The sequence below is a fragment of the Neovison vison genome, chromosome X, assembly GCF_020171115.1.
Source record: "Neovison vison isolate M4711 chromosome X, ASM_NN_V1, whole genome shotgun sequence".
Taxonomy (NCBI): domain Eukaryota; kingdom Metazoa; phylum Chordata; class Mammalia; order Carnivora; family Mustelidae; genus Neogale; species Neogale vison.
The window spans coordinates 47383932-47401127 of NC_058105.1; the positions used below are offsets into that span (position 1 = coordinate 47383932).

The 17196-nt window shown below is 39.7% G+C and overlaps 1 long non-coding RNA gene and 1 pseudogene across 1 annotated transcript; both read left to right on the forward strand.

The window, feature by feature from the left end:
- The first annotated feature begins 2197 nt into the window (after nucleotides 1–2197).
- LOC122897235 lies at nucleotides 2198–5702 on the forward strand. The gene is made up of 4 exons (XR_006382498.1): nucleotides 2198–2313; nucleotides 3262–3358; nucleotides 3728–3783; nucleotides 4295–5702. It is a non-coding gene; the product is annotated as an uncharacterized LOC122897235 (long non-coding RNA).
- A 550-nt stretch (nucleotides 5703–6252) lies between these two features.
- Nucleotides 6253–8820, forward strand: LOC122896563 (annotated as a pseudogene).
- Nucleotides 8821–17196: the final 8376 nt, after the last annotated feature.

The following is a 17196-nucleotide window of genomic DNA, read 5'->3' on the forward strand; positions in this document are numbered from 1 at the left end:
ACCCAACTGACTCAACCACCCACGTGCCTCTAAGGATTCTCCTTTTATTTTTAATTTTTTTGGACATTTTAATTAATATATGTCTTGATGTGGACCTCCTTGGGTTCATCTTGTTTGGGGCTCTCTGAGCTTGCTGGACCTGGATGTCTTTTTTCTTTCCCCATGTTAGGGAAATTTTAGCTATAATTTTTTCAAATAAGTTTTCTGCCCCCTTCCCTCTGTCTTCTCTTTCTGGGACCTCTCTAATGTGAATGTTAGTGTGCTTGATATTGTCTCAGAGGTCCCTTAACCTATCCCCATTTTTAAAAAGTGTTTTTCCTTTTTGTTCTTCAGCTTGGATGCTTTCCGCTACCCTGTCTTCCAGATTGCTTCATTGTTTTTCTACATTTTTAAAAATCTGTTCCTGATTCTCCCTAGCATATTTTTCACTTCAGTTATTTTATCCTTCTATTTGGTTCTTTTTCATATTTTTCTATCTCTTTGTTGCTGTTTTCACTTAGTTCATCCACTCTTTTCTCAAGTCTGATGAATATCTTTATGACCATTACTCTGAAGTCATTATCAAATAGATTGCTCATCTCCATTTCATTTAGTTCTTTTTCTTAAGCTTTTTATTGTTCTTTTGTTTAGAATATATTTGTCTGTCTCATTTTGTCTGAGTCTCTGTGTTTGTTTCTTTGAATTAGGTAGATCATCTGTGTTTTCTGGTCCTGAAAGTAGTGGCCTTATGAAAATGCACCTTGTGGTGTTCAGTAGTACAGTCTTCATGGTCAACAGAACAAGCCACTGTGGGAGTGTCCACTCTGTGGGACATATGTCTTGTTGTGACTTGGCCATGACTGCTGCTGGTACACTTGTGGGCCTGGCTGGCCATCAGCCCTGTTGTCAGCAGTGACCCAGGTGTGACTGCTGTGAGCATGCTGGTAGGGAGAGCTGGACCCTGGTGCACCTTGGTGAGTGGTGCAGATATAGCTGTTGCTGGCTTTCTGGTGCGTGGGGTAGCTCCTAACACAGCTGGTTGAGAGTCCCTGTAGCTGCTCTTGGTGTGCTGGTAGGTGGAATTAGTTCCCATTGTAGCTGGCTGAGAAGCAGGGCTGTAGATGCTGGTGGCTTGCTAGTGAGTGCAACCATCTCTTGGTACAGCTGGTTGAGTTGGCTGGCCACAATGGCTATGGGTATGCTGTAAATGGGACAGGAATCTTACCTCCCTCCCCAGGGCAGGAGTCATTTTATAGGGGTGCCTATCCTGGGCTGGGCTGCCTGCCAGGCATGATGAGGCAGTAGTTGCTTTGGAGGGGCTCCCACGGGGGTGGGTTTTCAGGGGAACACTGAGGCAGGGCAGAGAGTGCTAGCAAGGTAGATGGAGAGTATCAGAACTGGTGTCCGCCAGTGCTGGGCCAGCTAGACTAAAGGAGGGCAAGAACAATGGTGCTTCCCACTAGCATTCCCTTTCCTGGAAAAAGTTCCAGTAGATCCCTCCATGCCTGTGATACACCTTCTGCTTGTGGGTCACTGTGTCAGGCATTTGATTGCTGGCTATGTCTCTGCCCCTTCTACTCTTCTCAGTATAGCCTCTCCCCCTTTTTTTAAATGTCATTGGCTTTGGGAGGGTCTGTTCTGCCTGTGTTCAGGTAGTTTTCAGAGTGCACTGCACTACATGAAGTCATTGCCTTAGTGTGTCTGTGGGAGGAGGTGAGCCCAGGATCCTCCAACTCTGTCATCTTCCTTGTCTCCTCTAGCTGTTTATTTTTTAAATGTCAGTGTGGGTGGGGGCTGGAAGGCCTGTACAGAACTTCCTAGTCTGCTAACTTGCAGATGTCCCCTAAAAAGAGTATCTATTTTATAAACAGGGATACCGAATCTCAGATAATTACTTGAACAGGGTTATGCAGTTAATAAGGATAAAGGCTGGGATTTGACTATATTTCTTTTTCCAGGCTTTTTGATTTTTTTGAAAAATAAAATTTGTATTTTAGAATAATTTTAGATTTTCCAGAAAGTTGCAAAGATAGTACAGAGTTCCCATATCCACCCACCCTCTGACCTACACAGTTGTTCCTTTTATCAACATGTTTGTTTAGTATGCTCTGTTTGTTACAATTAATCAACCAATACTGGTATGTTATTGTTAATTAAAGTCCATACTTTATTCAGATTTTCTTACTTTTAATCTATTTTTTTTCCATTATAGGACCCAGTCTAGGATACCATGTTACGTTCTTGTCATGGATCCTTTGGCTTCTGTTGACTGTGGCAGTTTCACAGGATTTCTTTGTTTTGATGACCTTGACAGTATTGAGGAATACCGCTCAGGTATTTTGTAGATTGTGCTTCATTTAAATTTGTCTGATGGCTTTTCTCATGATTAGACTGCCTTATGGGTGTTTGGGAGGAAGACCATTCTTACTGTGTCATGTCAAGGCCTTGATCAGCAGGCCAAGGTAGTGTTGGACAGGTTTCTGCTCCGTAAAATTACTTTTTCTACTTCATATACCACAATTAAGAAGGATTGGGGAAAATTAAGCTCGACTTCTTGGAGGGGGAGAGACTACATAAATTATTTAGCATTCTTCTGTAGGTTATTTATTTTGTTTCTCCAATTGTTTCAGCTTTGTCCATTGGAAGCTCTTTCATGTTGGTCCCTATGTTCCTTTGGCATGCCCTCACTGTTGTGTTTTTTTGTGCACTTTCCTTACTTTCTTATACTACAGGATGCCTATTTTGTATATTCCTTGCCTCAGCCACTGGAGAATCAGTCATTTCTCCAAAGAGCTGTAGTTCCTTTTAGTAAATCAAGATGTCTTCCAGAATATGTGAAAGGTCTAATAGATTGTAGTAGCCAATGAAAACTCATTTGGAAGTGTATATATGTATAGGAGGTGGTTAACAAGACCGAAGAAGAAGAGAAAGCCAGAAGGGTCATAATCTAATTTTCTCCTGAATGATAGTTTACAATTGGAGGTAATTTAACAGCATAAACTAAGAGTCAGAAGCCTTAGGTTTAAATGCCAGCTCTGACATTTTTAATTGTGTGTCTGTGAACCTCAATTTCCTCATCTGTAATTTGATTAAATAATATAAAGCACATGCTTTGCTGTGCCTGGCACGCAGTAAGCATTCATATGTTAGTTATTGTTACTAGTCTCATTTCTTTACTCCTCTGAACTAGCTATTTTAATGTCATGAACAAGTATGAACCCTCACCATTTTTGTTTGATACCTCTGTTACTCAGCTCCCTCTTGTTGTATTTCTTTCCCTAGGAATACTTTGATGTGACCCAGTGTGTGTTTTCCTTTGAGATCACCGCAGAGAAGTTGCAAGTGGCATCACTGCCTCGTACTGGAGAAGCACGTGTGGGTCTGTATGTAGATAACAGTTCTAGGGACCATTTACTTTAACTAGTTATCTTCTTCCTCAGATCCATATTCAGGTTCACTTCACTCTTGAGTTTTTATCAATGTTTTTCTTCAAGACCGTACAAAATTGTGTTGTTCGGATATAAAATATTCATATTAATGTGAACTGAACATCAGATCTCTTTTTTATTATTAAAAATATTTTTTATTGAATGAAGCTGATCAATTCTCTTACAAGGGACAGAAATGCACATAGTATATTCTTTAAAAAATTAAATTATAAGTTAAAAGGGAAGTGTTTTAGTCTCTAATGATAAAAAAAATGCATATAAAACCTGATCTTCCAACAAGCTTTTGTTTGTGTAAGTAGATGGGACCACTACAGACCCAGATGAGATGGAGCTCTGTTCAGCTTTGGGACAGAAGGTCAGTAACTGAGGAGATACTTTCCAGTTAAAAATATTTTGTATCATATTATCATTTTATGTCTATTCTACACAGCAAAATCCAGGGGTAAAGCCACCAGTGAAGAGAATACTACTTCTCATAGATTTGCAGCTGACTCTGATAAGCTGTTGGTTATAATTTAAATGTATGCACAGGTTTTTTTAAAAAGCAGATAGTTAAAACAGCATTTTACATGCAGGGGTTCTCTATTTGATGTCCACAATTTTAAAGAGCTTCTCTGGTATTTAACTGTAGTCTTCATCTTTACAGAGAAGTCCTTTTCTCTCTGAGCAGAATTCCAAGTTTGTATATAGAGAATACACAGTAAGGTCTAATTTCTTACACATTAAAAAAAAAAGTCCTCAACATGAAAACAGTCAACTTGAAAACAAACAAACTATAGATGTTAAAAAATTAACTTTCAGTTTCTGCTTCCCTTTGGTATTAAATGTTGCTTACAAAGGACTACAATCCCCTTTTTGTTTTCAAGGTTAAGTATTAGGTATTGATGTCTGCTTCCTGCCTTCCAAAGATGAGAAATTGGCTTCTACGACCACAATGAACAGTGAAGTTGACTTGTGTTCTTCAGTTACTAAGAAAGGTATTTTTCTGAGCTGACTCTTGTGCGACTTCTAAGTTGTTTCTGGCACTGCTGCTGAGATTCTCAGAGCTGATGGGGAGCAGAGTACTCAGCTCCAGGTCCATAACCATCTGGCAAGACTCTGCCAGCAAACGCTGAAGCTTGCTTGTGGGCAAAAAGTCATCCTTGTCACTGGACGATGGTGCCTCTTTGTTGAATAACAAAATCTTAGGTGAGTTCTTTGCATCTGAAGAGGGCTCTGTCTCTATCAATTTCTCATCCTCTCTAGGAGCAGATTTTGAAGAACCCGAACAGTGGGAATGCTGGATGGCAATTAGCTCACTCATGGCGGAGTTGTGCTTCCTCCCACTGGCACTTTCCGAACAAGTACACACAGATTTGTGGCGAACAGTCCTTTGCACTTTAGAAGGCTTGAAAATGCTCATCCACTCCATGTCAGACATGGGGCCTGGGCTTCAATGATGAAATTACTCAGGTGGCAGCACTTGGATTCATACATATCACTCTCCCCCAGACAGGTCTCATTTTTATGACAACAGCACATACCTTTCTATGTCATCTTGACTTTCAACATCCGGCTTTTCTGGTTGTCTGGAACCAGAACAGCTGGCCAGGCCCAGGTACACGTTGACATCATGCCACTGTCTCTCATCAGATGATGTGGATGTTTTGGAGAGTTGTTTCTCTTCATTCTGAATCCCGATCCCATTACCTTTTGGTGACTTTGCATGGATCTTGCACAATCTACTTTGGTTTTCCGGTTTGATCTGCATTTTCTCTCCCAAAGACCAAGACTTTTGCTTCTCCAGTAAGTCTTTTGTAAACAGAGATGAGATAGCAAATACACTTTTTTTCCCAAATGAAGGATTACCTGTCGCTTCTACTCTTTGCACACATCACAGGGGCTCCTGTCTGACCGATTTTGTGGGAACATGGTCTCAAATTTTGCATCTTTAACCAATGACCTCTGATTTTTCTCCCTCTTGATGTCGACTTTCAGGCAGTGATTCTCAAGGTCTGACAAACACATGTCTCTGCTGGACTCCAGAACCTTTGATTCCTCCATCTTTGAGTCATAAATCTGTATTAATTCCTGATAATTTTCCACATTAAAATTAAGAAACTGCAGATCACTCTGTTGTTTTACATAAATCTGTCTCAGATTATGGAGTTCTGCGTTTGTGTGCTCTTGCTTTGACTTTGCAATATCAAGTAACTCATCTTTCCTTTTTTCTCTCTCTGCTTTCAGTTTATTGACTTCAACTTTAAGTGTCTTCGATTTCTTTTTTTTTAAATTTTTTATAATTTTTTATGTTTTATAAACATATAATATATTTTTATCCCCTGGGGTACAGGTATGTGAATCACCAGGTTTACACATTTCACAGCACTCACCCTAGCACATACCTTTTCTGCTTGTGATCTTGCTTTTCTTTCACGATACACGTCTCCACCATCTTCGCATCACGCAAGGTATGCTCTAACAGTTTAAATTTTCCTGAGCAGTCTGCAATGTGGTTGACAGCCTCGATAATATCTTTGTCCTTTAGCTTTATCATTATAGTGAGAGCCTGTTTTCGAGCTTGTAATTGTCCTACCTGGGCAGAAAGTGCCACTAATGTGTTGCTGAGATTTTCATTTTTAGCCTCGAGGTCCTCAGAGAGGAGAGAGGAATGGGTTGCCTTTTGAGCCATTTCCTGAAGCTGTAGCTGAGTCTTCTGAAGAACTGCCTAGCATTCAGTTTGATTAGATTCAAGGGTTTTTACCTTCTTTGTGAGTGACCTGATTATTTCAGTTCTTTTATGTAGTTCACCTGTCGCCCGGCGAGGAAGGTCGCTGAAGGGTTCATGGGTGCCTCCTCCGCCCCCCGGAGAAAGTCGGTGAGCGCAGGTCACCTTACAAACGCCATAGGCACTCCTGCCTGGAGTGGGGGGCGAGCCCTGAACCCCGGAGCCCCGCCCCCTCGGCCAGTCCGAGTAAGCACCCAAACCGCCCGCCCAGAGGAACCTCAGATCTCCTTTTAAAAAAAGATTTTATTTATATATTAGAGAGAGAGAGAGCGCGCAAACTTAAGTGAGGAGAGGGGGAAAAGGAGAGGGAGAAGCAGACTCCCTTGCTGAGCAGGGAGCCCAATGCAGAGCTTGATTCCAGGACCCTGGAATTGTGACCTGAGCTGAAGGCAGATGCTTAACTCACTGAGCTATGCAGGCACCCCCCAATCTCTTTTTGTTAATAGAATTAATTTTTTTATTATCTTCCTAGTAAATTTAGTGTACTCTTGTTAGGGGAGCTCTTTAAGTGATTCCTTAAAGAAGAAATTATATTCCTTTTGATCATGTGATTCTTCTCCTAAAGAGCCTTCCTCTTTCACTATGGGCAATGTCCAAAATCTTCCTCCTGAGTGTTGGCATCCCCATAAGATTGCCATATTTTTTATACCTGTGAGCCTTCTCCCATGATTTTCGTGCATGACGTGTTCTTTTCTCATCGTTTTCTTCACTAGACTATGATTCAAATAACTTCACACACCACCTGGAGTAATACAAGGAGTGCTAATACCTCCCTGTTTACTGCCTTTTGAACACTGCTGTTTATCCTCTAGAATGTACTGGCCCTTGATATGTATATGGTATAAATACTCAAAGTGTTGAACGTTTGGTTATGTTCCTGCATATCTTCTAAATATTTGTATTAATGCTGTCATCTTCCTAAAGAACATGTGTGTAAATACCCCAGTCAAGATAGTACTAAGTATCTGCTTATTGATAATCAGGAGGAAGATAAACATTTTCTAGTAGCTCTCGAATATAGTCATCTACAAATTTGAATAAAGGAACTTCTTAAATCTGAGGTAGTCGGTTTCATTATGCCTTCTTTAATCCCTTGGCTGTGATTATAGGAAATTAACTTCCAACTCAGTCCAGAGCTAGGTGTTCCCTCAAGGAGATTGCTATTTGTGTCTTAGAACTTGGAACCTTTTTAATGGTTGGCCACTTGGGGTCCATAATACCAAGGAGTGTCTAATCTTTCTGTGGAGATTGACTATTTTACATTGCCATTCCCAGTTCATGCTGTGCTGCCTTTTATGGCTGTGATTGGAATCCTCATAGCTATGCTGAGAAGAAAAATCTAGAGGTAGATGGAGTAGCAGACTGGTGCTAAATATACTTTGAGAATAACAGGTGAGTGCTGGGGAAATACATCTTTTGATAATTTGGAGTGACTTTTTACAGTAAAGTCAGAAAATATCCTTCTCTCCAAAAATAAAACCAGACCACCTCTATTGTTTGCCTTTATCATCTCACTGTACAAAGTACTGCTCTTATATTGAGTGATTTTACTCAGAATTTCAGTGATAACAATGTAGGAAGTTATTTGCATGTAATTGGATGGGGGAAGGGGATGTGGTAGGAAGCCAAGGTCTGGAACCAATACAGAAAGATAATAAAGTGGTAGAAATAAAAGTATGGGACTTTAGGAATTTAAAACTGTTTAAAGATGTGTATTGCTTGCCTTAAATTAGAGAGGAAAATTATGTGGGAAATGTAATAAGTCGAAGTGAAAACTCATGAAAGATGAGTCACCATTGGGGCATCTGGGTGGCTCAGTGGGTTAAGCCTCTGCCTTTGGCTCAGGTCATGATCTTGGGGTCCTGGGATTGAACCCTGCATTGGGCTCTCTGCTCAGCAGGGAGCCTGCTTTCTCCTCTCTCTCTCTGCCTACTTGTGATCTCTCTCTCTTGTCAAATAAATAAATAAAATCTTTTAAAAAGGATGAGTCATCATTTCCTACAGAATAAAATGTGGATGAATTTATTTTTCTTCTTTTCAGTATACACAACTGATAAAGAGAATTGGGAAAATCTAGGTAGTCGTTGTTTTCTTTTGCTTTGCTATGGCTGTGTCCCACTTGATAGTACAGCTGTTGTTCCTCATTTCATTTCTTTATGCCTCTTGTAGCTGAAACTGTTGCACATCACTGATAGGGTAATTCTGGGACTGGTCCTTCACTTTGAAGAAGGTTGGTTCTTTGCCTGTTAAAGGTTGTATCAGAACTGGGGGCATTTTGTGTGTCCACCGAATTGTGGGATCTTTCCTGAGGAAGGATCTCCATCTTCATGGAAGCTGGGAAATAGAGATGGAGAAACACTGTCATTATCCTTAGCAAATTATCAATGACCACTGGAAATACAAGTCTACCAGCGTTTCTGTGAGGAAATCTGGCAGTAGCCAAGCTAGAGTGGCAAAGGTGGGTTTGATCTGAAGAAACTCACTTTGCCATTCTTCATCCGAGTGCACACTAAACTATGGAAGATGCAGATCCTGCATATTCAGGTGGTAAAATCCTGTGCTGTCCATGTAATATCACATAGTCCTGGATCCGAACTGTATGAGCAGATTATCCCTGTCCATTAGTTGACTAGAGGAGGTAAATCCTGTGCACAAGGGTTCCATGTGTGAATGAACTTCCGTAGTTGATGCCTTTAACTTGTTATCTCAGTGTAAGTTCTGAGCCCCTTATCTCTTAGTAATCTGCTTCAGTTCTTTTTTTCTCTTTTACAGAAAAACCCGTTTATTATCATATAATTCCCATTTGAAGTATATAATTCAGTTGTTTTTAGTATATTCACAGAACTCTGGAACTATCACCACCATCAGTTTTAAAGTTTTTTTTTAATTTTTTATTTTTTATAAACATATATTTTTATCCCCAGGGGTACAGGTCTGTGAATCGCCAGGTTTACACACTTCACAGCACTCACCAAAGCACATCACAAGGAAACTCTGTAATTTTTAGCTCTAATCACCCCAATTCCCCATTCTGTCATGCCCTGGGTAACCAATAATGTATATTTCATTTCTGTATATTTGACTATTAAGGACTTTTTATATAAATTGAATCATGTAATGTGGTCTTTTGTGACTGGCTTCTTTAACTGAATGAACATAATGATTTCAAGGTTCATTGATGTAGCATATTGTCAGTATTTCATTCTGTATTTATGTGTGAGAGTGTGTGTGTGTGAGTATAGCAGCTATTTTCAGATATTATCCCTGTATAATTCACACAAAATAATTCAGGGGTGCCTCTGTCTCTCCAAAAGAAAGAAGTAAATCTTTAAAAAAAATAGTAAACTACTCAATAATATTTACTATAATCACAGACACATGCAATTGTTAGTCGTTTTAGATCATTTTAGAACTCCTGTTTTCAGTTCTTTTATGTATATACCTAGGGGTGGAATTGCTAGGTGATATGGTAATTCTGTGTTTCAATTTTTAACAAAGTCTCAAACTTTCAAAAGTGGCTGCACCACTTTACATTCCCACAAACAGTATACAAAGGTTCCATTTTCTCTACATCTTCACCAATACTCATTTCTGGTTTTTTTTTTCCAATTTATTTATTTTCAGAAAAACAGTATTCATTATTTTTTCACCACACCCAGTGCTCCATGCAAGCTGTGCCCTCTATAATACCCACCACCTGGTACCCCAACCTCCCACCCCCCCGCCACTTCAAACCCCTCAGATTGTTTTTCAGAGTCCATAGTCTCTCATGGTTCATCTCCCCTTCCAATTTACCCAAAAGCACATACCCTCCCCAATGTCCATAACCCTACCCCCCTTCTCCCAACCCCCTCCCCCCAGCAACCCACAGTTTGTTTCGTGAGATTAAGAGTCACTTATGGTTTGTCTCCCTCCCTATCCCATCTTGTTTCATGGATTCTTCTCCTACCCACTTAAGCCCCCATGTTGCATCACCACTTCCTCATATCAGGGAGATCATATGATATTTGTCTTTCTCCGCTTGACTTACTTCGCTAAGCATGATACGCTCTAGTTCCATCCATGTTGTCGCAAATGGCAAGATTTCGTTTCTTTTGATGGCTGCATAGTATTCCATTGTGTATATATACCACATCTTCTTGATCCATTCATCTGTTGATGGACATCTAGGTTCTTTCCATAGTTTGGCTATTGTGGACATTGCTGCTATAAACATTCGGGTGCATGTGCCCCTTTGGATCACTACGTTTGTATCTTTAGGGTAAATTCCCAGTAGTGCAATTGCTGGGTCATAGGGCAGTTCTATTTTCAACATTTTGAGGAACCTCCATGCTGTTTTCCAGAGTGGTTGCACCAGCTTGCATTCCCACCAACAGTGTAGGAGGGTTCCCCTTTCTCCGCATCCTCGCCAGCATCTGTCATTTCCTGACTTGTTGATTTTAGCCATTCTGACTGGTGTGAGGTGATATCTCATTGTGGTTTTGATTTGTATTTCCCTGATGCCGAGTGATATGGAGCACTTTTCATGTGTCTGTTGGCCATCTGGATGTCTTCTTTGCAGAAACGTCTGTTCATGTCCTCTGCCCATTTCTTGATTGGATTATTTGTTCTTTGGGTGTTGAGTTTGTTAAGTTCTTTATAGATTTTGGACACTAGTCCTTTATCTGATATGTCGTTTGCAAATATCTTCTCCCATTCTGTCAGTTGTCTTTTGGTTTTGTTAACTGTTTCCTTTGCTGTGCAAAAGCTTTTGATTTTGATGAAATCCGAAAAGTTCATTTTTGCCTTTGCTTCCCTTGCCTTTGGCGATGTTCCTAGGAAGATGTTGCTGCGGCTGAGGTCAAAGAGGTTGCTGCCTGTGTTCTCCTCAAGGATTTTGATGGATTCCTTTCTCACATTGAGGTCCTTAATCCATTTTGTGGGTTTTTTTTTTTTTAATTTTGGGCAGCTTTGTGGGTGTAAAGTGGTATCTTGTGATTTTATTTTGCATTTCTCTAATAATGCTGTTGAGCACCTTTTCATGTGTTTACTGGAGATAATATAATTCTTCATTGAAAAATATGTAAGTCCTTTGTCCATTTGTTAATTGGGTTGTCATTTTTTTTTCTGAGAGAGTGTGATCTGGGTGGGAGGGATAGAAGGAGAAGGAGAGAATCTTAAGCAGGCTTGGTGTGGAGCCTGATATGGGGCTTGATCTCACAACCCTGAGGTCATGACCTGAGCCGAAATCAGGAGTCAGACACTTAACTGATAGAGCCACTCAGGTGCCCCTGGGTTGTCATTTTGTTGTTGAATTATAAGAATTCTTTATATATTCTAGATATTAGACTCTTATTTGCTATTATTGTCTTCTATCCTGTGGGGTTTTTGACCCTTATTTGCTATTATTTTCTTCTATCCTGTGGGTTTTTTAAAAGACTTAATTTTATTTTATTTATTTATTTGACAGAGGTCACAAGTAGGCAGAAAGGCAGGCTGAGAGAGAGAGAGAAACAGGCTCCCCGCTGAGTAGAGAGCCTGATGCGGGGCTCGATCCCAGGACCCTAGGATCATGATCTAAGTTGAAGGCAGAGGCTTTAACCCACTGAGCCATCCAGGCACCCCAAGACTTAGATTTTTTAGAGTAGTTGTAGCTTCACAGCAAAATTAAGAGAAAGGTGCAGAGATTTCTTATATACACCCTGCCTCCACACTTTAAAAGCCTCCTGCATTTTCAACATCTGCCGTAATGGTACTTTGGTTGCAACTGATGTATCTACATTGACACACTATAATCACCCAAACCTCATAGTCTACCTTAGAGGTCATTTTTTTCTTAAGGTTTTATGTATTTATTTGATGGGGAGAGAAATCACAAGTAGGCAGAGAGGCAGGCAGAGAGAGGGGGACGCAGGCTTCCTGCTGAGCAGCGAGCCCCATGTGGGGCTAGATCCCAGGACCCTGAGGTCATGAAGGCAGAGGCTTAACCCACTGAGCCGCCCAGGTGTCCTTAGAGTTCATTCTTGTGTAAATTCTTTGGGTTTGGAAACATATGGAATTATACATGTCCATCATTATAGTATCATACAGAGTATTTCTGCTGCCTTAAAAATAATGTCTGCTCAGTACCCCTGCTTGCAACCCCTAACTGATCTCTTTTTTAATTGTTTTCATAGTTTTGCCTTCTCTAGAATGTCATATAGTTGGAGTCACACAACATGTAGCCTTTTCAGATTAACTTCTTTTGCTCAGTAATAAGCATTTAAAGTTCCTCCATGTCTTTTCATGGCTTGATAGCCCATTTCTTTTTAGCAATGAATAATACTGTGTTATTTAGATGTACCACAGTTTGTTTATCAATTCACTTACTGAAGGACATTTTATTGCCTCCAAAGTTTCGGCAGTTATGAATAAAGCTCCTAGAATATCTGTGTGTGGGTTTTTGCATGAACGTAAGTTTTCATCTTTAGGTAAATACCAAGGAATGTGATTGCTAGATTGTATGGTTAAAAACATGTATGGTTTTGTAAGAAACCACTAAACTGTTTCCAAGAGGCTAAATACCATTTTACATTCTCATTGGCAGTAAATGAGAGAGTTCTTGCTGCTCCACATTCTCACCACCATTTGGTGTTGTCACTCACTGGTCTAGAATTTGGCCATTCTAATAGTTATGTAGTGGTATATATTTGTTGGTTTAATTGCAATTCCCTGGTGACATATGATATGGACCTTCTTTCATATGCTCATGTGCTGTATGTGTGTCTTTTGCGAGGTGTCTGTTAGGTCTCTGACCTGTCGTTTGATCGGGGTTAAAATCCTGGGTGGCTCAGTGGGTTAAGCTGCTGCGTTCGGCTCAGGTCATGATCTCAGGGTCCTGGGATCGAGTCCCGCGTCGGGCTCTCTGCTCAGCGGGGAGCCTGCTTCCTCCTCTCTCTCTGCCTGCCTCTCTGCCTACTTGTGATCTCTCTCTGTCAAATAAATAAATAAAATCTTCAAATGTTTCTTTTGTAAGTATTTTTGGTGGCCTTTGGCTACTTCTACCCATTTCTTTTTTCTTTATTGAGGTGTAACTGACATATTACTAGTTTCAAATGTACAACATAAGCACTTAAATTGTATAAGTTGCAGAATGACCACCACACTAAGTCTAATTAATGTCTGTCACCACATACAATTATATTTTTTTTCTTGTGAGAATTTTTAAGATCTACTCTCTTAGCAATTCTCAAATATACGGTACAGTATTATTAGCTGTAGTCACCATGCTATACATTATACCCAATGACTTATTTATTTTAAAACTGAAAGTTTGTACCTTTTGACCCCCTTCACCCATTTATCCCACTGCCCACCTCCACTTCTGACAACCACCAATCTGTTCTCTGTGAGTTTGTTTCCACCCCCTCCCCCCCCAGATTCTACATGTAAGTGAGATCATATGGTATTTTTCATCTTCTGTCTGACTTACTTCAGTTAGCATAATGCCCTCAAAGTCTATCCATGGTATCCCAAATGACAAGATTTCCACTTTTTTATGGCTGAATTACATTCCATTGTAATATTTTACCATATTTTCTTTCCCTTGTTTTGAACTATATTTGATGGGCAATGTTGTATTAGTTTCAGGTCTACAGTGGTGATTCAATAATTCTGTCCATGATAAAGTGTAGTTACCATCTCTATCTGTAACCATACAATGTTATTACGATATTATTGACTATATTCCCTATGCTATACTTTTTAGTCCTGTGACTTACCAGTTTTCTGACTAGAAGTTTGTAACTCTTAATCCTTTTTGTGTATTTCACACATCTCTCTAAACCCCTCCCCTCTGGCAAACATGATTTTGTTCTTCGTACTTAACAATTCTGTCTCTGTTTTCTTGGTTCATTTGTTTTTTACATTCCACGTATAAGTGAAATTATACAGTTTTTGTTTTCTCTGATATCTCTCACTTAGCATTATACCCTCTAGGTCCATCCATGTTGTTGCAAATGGCAAGATCTCATTCTTTCTTAGGGCTGTGTAATGTTCTGTTCTGTGTGTGTGTGTGTGTGTGTGTGTGTGTGTGTGTATGACATCTCCTTTATCCATTCATTTATTGATGGACACATAGGTTGCTTCCATACCTTGAATATTATTAATAATGCTCCAATAAACATAGGGGCATATATGTCTTTTGGAATTAGTGTTCTCATTTTCTTTGGGTAAATACCTGGTAGTGGATTACTGAATCATAAGGTATTTCTATTTTTAACATTTTGAGGAACCGCCATACTGTTTTCGACGGTAGTTGCACCAGTTTACTTCCCACCAGTAATGCAAGTGTTCTCTTTTCTCCACATCCTTGCAAACAATTGTTATCTCTTGTCTTCGTGCTAAGAGGTGTAAGTGATCTCATTGTGGTTTTGATTGCATTTCCCTGATGATTAGTGATATGGAGCATCATTTTATGTGTCTATTTGGCCATCTATATGTCTTCCTTGGGAAAATATCCATTCAGGTCCTCTGTCCATTTTTAAATTGGATTGTTTGAGTTTTTTTGGTGATAACTTGAATAAAGTTCTCTTTGTATTTTGGATATTAACCCCTTATCAGATCTGTCATTTACAAATATCTTCAGTAGGTATCCTTTTTGTTTATTGATGTTTTTTTTGTTGTTCTTTTTGGTGTAGTCCTAATAGTTTATTTTTGCTTTTGTTTTCCTTACCTGAGGAGAACAGTCCAGAAAAATGTTGCTACAGCTGATGTCCAGGAGATTACTGCCTGTGTTTTCTTTTTGGAGTTTTATGGTGTCAGGTCTTATATTTAGGTCTTTAATCCATTTTGGCTTCATTTTTGTGTATGGTGTAAGAAAGTGGTCTAGTTTTATTCTTTTTTTTTAAAAGATTTTTTATTTATTTATTTGACAGAGAGAGATCACAAGTAGGCAGAGAGGCAGGCAGAGAGAGAGAGAGGAGGAAGCAGGCTCCCCGCTGAGCAGAGAGCCCGATGCGGGACTCGATCCCAGGACCCTGAGATCATGACCTGAGCCGAAGGCAGCGGCTTAACCCACTGAGCCACCCAGGCGGTCTAGTTTTATTCTTACACGTAGCTGTTCACTCTTCCCAGCACCATATTGAATAGACTGTCTTTTCTGCCATTATATATTCTTGCCTCATTTGTATAGAGTAATTGACCATATAAGTGTGGGTGTATTTCTGTGGGCTCTCTGTCCTGCCCTACTGATCTATATGTTGGTCTGTTTTGTACCAGTGCCATACTGTTTTGATCATTTTAGCTTTGTAGTATATCTTGAAGTCTGGCATTGTATACCTCCAATCTTCTTGTTCTTTCTCAGGGTTGCTTTGGCTGTTTGGCATCTTTTGTGGTCCATACAAATTTCACCATTATTTTTTCTAGTTCTGTGAAAAGTACTATTATTTTTTTTATTAGGTTATGTTAGTCACCATATAGTATACCATTAGTTTTTGATGTAGTGTTCTGTGGTTCATTGTTTCTATTTTGATAGGGATTGTATTGAGTCTGAGGATTACCTTGGGTAGTATGGACATTTTAACAATATTAATTCTTCTGATCCACGAGCATGTATATCTTTCCTTTTTTGTGTTCTTTTCAATTTCTTACATCAGTGTTATATGGTTCTTAGAGTACTGGGTTTTCACCTCTGGTTAAATTTATTCCTAGGTATTTTACTCTTTTTGGTACAATTATAAACAGGGTTGTTTTCTTAATTCTTTTTCTGCTTCTTCATTATTAGTGTTTAGAAATTAGAAATCTACACATTATTAGTGTGTAGATTTCTGTATATTAATTTTGTGTCAACTTTACTGAATTCATGTATTATTTTTAATAGTTTTTTGGTGGAGTCTTTAGGGTTTTCTCTGTATAGTATTATGTCATCTGTGAAGAGTGACTGTTTAACTGATGCTTTTTATTAATTTATTTTTCTGATTGCTACTGCTAGGATTTCCACTATTATGTTTAAGAAAACTGGTGAGAGTGGGCATTATTGTCTTATTTCTGATTTTATTTTATTTTTTAAAAGATTTTACTTATTCATTTGAGAGAGAGAAAGAGAGCATGAGCAGGCTAGAGGGAAAAACAGGCTCCCCACTGAGCAAGGAAAGCTATGTGGGACTTGATCCCAGGGTTAGGTTTAGGGTTAGCAGGGAGCCCGGCATGGGGCTTGATTCCAGAACCCTGGTAGATACTTAACTGGCTGAGCCACCCAGGCGTCCCTCATCAAGTTTATTTTTAATTTCATTTATTATGTTCTTCATCTTAGACTGGCTGTTTTTTGTGTGTTTGTTAAGGGTCTTACTGATGTCCTCCACTCTTTTCTGAAGTCCAGTAAGTATATGATCATTACTTTAAACTCTCTATCAGGCATATTACTTATATCTGTTTTGCTTAGGTTCCTTACTGTGTTCTTTTCCTCCTGTTCTTTTATTTGGGACATATTCATGTGTCTCTTCATTTTGTGTAACTCTGCGTCTGTTTCTTTGTGTTAGACAAGTCACCTATGTCTCCTCCTCTTGAAGGTAATGGCCTTATGAAATAGAGGTCCTGTAGTGCCCACAGTGCAATGTCCCTATTCCCCAGTACCTGGCACTTCAGGGGTGTCTCCTATGTATGTTCTGAGTTCCCTGTTTTGTCCTGGACACGTTTTCATTCAGTCCAGTTGTGTGCAGTAGCTGTCTTTTGTGTGAGCTGTGTTTGGTCCCTGGCTTGTGTTGGGTTAATTTTAACAAGTTACCTGCCAGTCTGCTTTTGAAATGAGACCCACTTCTGGGACTGGGCTGGCTAAGGGGATCAGCAAAATCCATGTGGGTCATGTGTGCAACCTTAACAAGGCATACCTCAGGCTTCAGTAGGGCCTGCTACTGCAGTGGCAGTTGCTGTCGTAGCCGTCATCAGAATTGAGGCCCCACAAAATACATGGGATGGGAGACTGACAAGGTTTGTCTTTGACAAGGTTTTCCTGGGGGAGGGGCCCTTTAGCAAGGGATTGAGGCC